Source organism: Myotis yumanensis, unplaced genomic scaffold (assembly GCF_028538775.1).
Source record: "Myotis yumanensis isolate MYYU_CA2020_CCGP unplaced genomic scaffold, mMyoYum1.0.hap1 SCAF_14, whole genome shotgun sequence".
Lineage (NCBI taxonomy): Eukaryota > Metazoa > Chordata > Mammalia > Chiroptera > Vespertilionidae > Myotis > Myotis yumanensis.
The window spans coordinates 49681322-49686322 of NW_027223765.1; the positions used below are offsets into that span (position 1 = coordinate 49681322).

Below are 5001 nucleotides of genomic sequence, written 5' to 3' on the forward strand. Positions count from 1 at the left end.
TTCTCCTTGAACCACCAAACACACACGTGCCTTTGGAGACCACCCCTCAAAATCCCATCAATACAAGCTCCTAAAACAAGCATCTTTACACCAATTACCCAGTCACATGATGTGGACAAAAGGGGCCACATGCTGACCTGACAAGCTCAGGGGAGGCCTGCACGGCAGTCTTGCAAACTCAGAGACCTAAAGTAACAACAAAGGATGGTCTGAAATTAAACTTTAACTAAAAGCAGTTATAGTGGGCAGTTACGTCCTAGGCCAGTATCTTCACTGACAAGGTCAACCTTTACCTTCACTGAGCCTATCTGTCTTTTTGCATCCATAATAACATACATATTGAAATGTCTGGGTAACTTGTAACTTCCCTTTTTCTGGAGTCCCTGGAGCACAACCAAATGTGCTGGGCGCTAGGACAGATGTCACAAATTACTTCATTATATGTTAATTGTTCCTGCACCCACCTAAGTACCTGTCTATCATTTTACCTTTTATCCAATCCCAGGAGTTTCCCCTTGCTTTCTCCCATCTCTCTAATCTATCACCAATGAATTTCATATAACCTACCTATGTCCCTTCCTTTGATTGCAATGTATAAATACAGATGTAACCCGCCATTTCTCCGGAGCATTATCTCAATTCTTTGAGGCTCTGCTTCCCGGCATATGCTGGCAGTTTGGCTCAAATAAACACAAAAATTCTTTACAAGGTTTCAAAGGTTTTTTTCACCTTAACAATACCAATAATAATTCAGGGCTATTCTTCAGAGGAGGGGCTGGGAATATTTTATTGTTTAAATGATCGAAGTCAGTGTCTATGGCAGGGGGAATTTACACCCCTCTATAATATAAACCACCCTAAATGCCTGCTGCTGACAAAGGCAAATCAAATTTCTCCCAGGGTCCTAAAAGAACCGTCCAAAGGTGAGAGTGTTTCTCTGGTAGGAATCCAAAAAAGTGGAGAGAAGGAATCTAGCTACTCTCAACATGAGAATGGAAGCCTGTCTGAAGGGGCAAGGTCAGGTTCAGTCCATAAGAAAAGTAACTATGTTCATAGTGGGCAGATACTGTGAACTGGTTTTATTGTTGTTGTTGTTGTTTTGTTTGTTTGTTTGTTTGTTTGTTTGAGAGAATACATTCACCCAAGGAATTGGCAAGGTTAGTCACTGGAAAGTGAAAAAATCGAGTCCATCCTTGCTCACACCACATGCAGGAACCCATTCCTACGAGGGGCCTGAGAGATTTGGCACAGGCTGTTTGAAGGCTGAGGATAGAAGAGATTTCCCTCATGGCATTCCAGTTCAAGTCAGTAAAGGCCAAGTCAATACCACTCAACACTTACTAGCATGGCGATAATATTTTTTAGAAAAAGCAACCATGTAGGCCCTAGCTGGTTTAGCTCGGTGGATAGAGCATCAGCCTGTGAACTGGAGGGTCCCTAGTTCTATTCCAGTCAAGGGGAAGTACCTTGGTTGTGGGCAGGTCCCCAGTAGGGGCGTACAGGAGGCAGCTAGCTAATCCATGTTTCTCTCTCATCAATGTATCTAGCTCTCTCTATATCTCTATCCCTTTCTCTCTGTAAAAAAATCAATAAAATACATTAAAATATATATATATATATAAATAAAGCAAATATATATACATATATATTTATAATTTTTTTCTTCTTAAAAAGCATTAATGAGAATGTAGAGAAATTGGATCCCTGGTACATTGCTGGTGGGAATGTAAAAGAGTGGGGCCACCTTGGAAAATGTTTTGTTTTGTTTTTCCCTTTTGGGGGTATGTTTTTGTTGATTTTGTACGGACAGGAAGGGAGAGGTATGGGGGGTTGGGGGTGTCCGTAAGAGAGAAGCATGGATGGATGAGCTGCCTCCTGCACACCTCCTAGTGGGGGTGTGCCCGCAACCAAGATGCATGCCCTTGACCGGAATCGCACCTGGGACCCTTCCGTCCGCAGGCCGACGCTCTGTCCACTGAGTCAAACCAGCGAGGGCTGGAAAATGTTTGGGCGGTAACTCAACGTGTTAAATCATAGTTCCCATATGACCCAAAAGTTCCACTTCTAGGTACATACCCAAGAGAAATGGAAACATGCTCACCCAAAATGTGGTACCTAATGGTCGTAGCAGTGTTATTCATGAGAGCCCCAAACTGGAAACAACCCAAGTATTTTTGAACTGATGAATGGGTGAACAAAATGTGGTATAGCCACACACGAGACTATTATTCTCCAGGATAAAGAAACAAAATACCAAGACATGATATAACATACATAACACGTCAAAATGTTCAGTGAAGTGAAAGAGGCCAGGCCCAACAGACCAGGGAGTATGACTGCCTTTATGTGAAGGGTCCCCATAGGCCGGGCATAGGCATATCCCTGGAGGCACATCCAAACAAAAAGCGGATTAGTGACTGCAGGGGGCTAAGGGAGGAAGGGCTGGGAAAGGGAGGCCAATAGTCATGATATGGGTTTCTCAGGAGTGTTGCTAAAGTCCTGTCATTGGCTCCTCTCTGAGGGGGCGTGGCTAGGCCCTGGGGAGCGGGGTTTGGCTGGGCTCTTGGGCGGGAAGGTGCCAGCTTAAAGCCTGGCTGCACTGCGCTGCGGAGCTCAGTGCTATTTCCTCTGCCACGGATGGAGGAGGAGTGCGCTGGCCTCTGCGGCCCAGGCCCTGGGCGCGGACGCCAGTGTCGCCAGCAGCGCCTGGGCCCAGCTGAGATGGTGGCGACCCACAGCAAGCCGGCCCCGGGCCCTGAAGAGTAGCACGTGGAGGCGGACAGGGCGGCTCTGTCCTCTGCGGGCAGTGGAGGGATCAGGAGCCCCATGCCACCCGGTCCGCCCCCGCGCTGCTCGCTGCAGGACCTGCCTCCGGAGCTGCTGGTGGAGATCTTCGCCTCGCTCCCCGGCACCGACCTGCCCAGCCTGGCCCAGGCCTGCACCAAATTCCACCGCATCCTGCACGACCACGACAGCATCTGGAGACGGCGCTGCCGGGAGGAGTATGGCGCTTGTGAAAACTGGCCGAACCCCGACATGATGGGTGGTGTGTCTTGTCGAGAACTCTATGCCAAGCTGCTCCACCCATGCCGGCACGTTTTGGGACTGTGGCAGCCAGATAACTGGCCCTACGGAGGACTGCTGAACGTCGTGGTGGACGGCTTGTCCATTATCGGTTGGACCTACCTGCCTCTCCAAGACCCCCGTGTGGATGACTCCATGCAGTTCAAGCCCGCCTTTAGAATCCGCCTCACAGAGAGGAAATCGGCTGCGGTGGAGTGCACGTACGGCCGCAGAGGGCCCCACAGCTGCCACCTGCGGGCTCAGAAGGACGGGTTCTCCACCATGTGCAACCTGACGCACCACCACAGGATGCCTGGAGGGAGCCAAGAGGCATTACGAGTGTGGCTCAGGGAGGAATGGGGGCAGACGCTGGAGCGCCTTTTCCAGGAGGACGGGCTGCGCTTCATCCTGATGAAGCTCATCTGCCACCAGTACGACAACTGCCAGACCTACCGCCGCATCTACCTCTCGCCCAGCCACCCGGAGGACCTCATCAGGCCGGGCCTCTTCAAAGGCACCCACCATGCCCACAGCCTAGAGCTGGTCATGCTCAGCTTCCACGGGAAGCATGCCAGGGCCACGAAGATCACGGGTGACCACCACGTCCCTGCGGGGCAGCAGATGATACACATCCACCTCAGGCACCGCATGCAGCTGCCCCAAGAGATCTTCAGCAGCTTCTCCAAGTACTCCCGCCTGGTCCGGGAGGTTCACGAGCGGGTGACCCAGGAGCAGCAGCAGCAGCAGCAGCAGCAGCAAGAAGACAGCACTGAGGACGGCGGCGAGGGCCATGGCTGGCACAGCCCTGCGCAGCCCAGTGTCGGGGAGTCCGGGGCTGCAGCTTGGGAGGAGCAGCCTGTCCAGTTTGTCCTGCCTGCGGGCGTGAGCTCCGCTGACCAGAACTACCCGCGAGCCTGCAGGGTGTGTTTCTATGGCGTGGGCGTGGTTGCTCGCTCTGGCTCCGCCTACCCCCAGCGCATCCCTGGAGTCTTCATGCTGTTCCATGAAGACCACTTCGGCTTCATCTGGCAGGAACCCAACTGCCTCAGCCTGTACAGCAGAGTCCAGGTCCCCTTCCAGAATGCGGAGGCGCCATCCCCACAGGCTTTCCAGGAGATGCTCCAGAACATTCAGTCCCCGCCCCCTGACGGCCCCTTCCTTGCCCAGGGGCGACAGCGGGCAGAAGAGGCTTCAGAGGAAGAGCAGTTTGCCGCACTGTTGGCGGTTTGCCCTTCTGACCAGATTACCCACCTCCTTGTTTAGTGGCCTGTTTATTTAGATGGTGGGAATTGTTAGATTGCTACAACTCTGAAAATAAAAAATAAAAAAACCAAACACTGAATTGCATATTTTAAAAGGGTGGATTTTATACCATGTGAATTATATCTCAATAAGGCCGTTATTCAAAATAAAAAATGGTGCAGCAGTGACGAGAAGAACAAACAGCAGGGAAGATATTTACCAAAGAACTTACATGCACATATGTATAACGCATGGACACAGACAATAGTGTGAGGAAGGCCTGGGGTGGGGGGCGGGGGCGGGCTAGAAGAGGTTCATGGGGGGGAGGGGAACTTATGTAATACTTTCAACAATAAAGATAATTTTGTAAGTGAGGAGTCTAAAGTAAGTGCCTTACTTCATGCTCCTTGACAAGTTTATGAAGCTTACCCGTGTGGGAGGGACGTGGGTCATCAAATACTGAAATTGTCCTTTCATAGGTGTGTCCGGCAGCAATCAGCTCTGGGTCTTCATAAGCCATTGCTGTGGCAACCTTTTAGAAAAAAATTATTTCAGGAGAAGGGCCTGGCTTTTTTAATGGACATGTTTTAGGTAATCAATCGTTCTGGATAAGGCACGACTGTGGCCATTGTGATTCAGTTGAGATGGCGTCAGAATACACTGAGACTGGTCAGGGTGTCACACTAAGGGAGACAT

The 5001-nt window shown here is 50.6% G+C and overlaps 1 pseudogene; it reads left to right on the forward strand.

Annotated features, from left to right (window-relative positions):
• The first annotated feature begins 2637 nt into the window (after positions 1-2637).
• Positions 2638-4326, forward strand: LOC138992665 (F-box only protein 31 pseudogene; annotated as a pseudogene).
• The last annotated feature ends 675 nt before the right edge of the window (positions 4327-5001 follow it).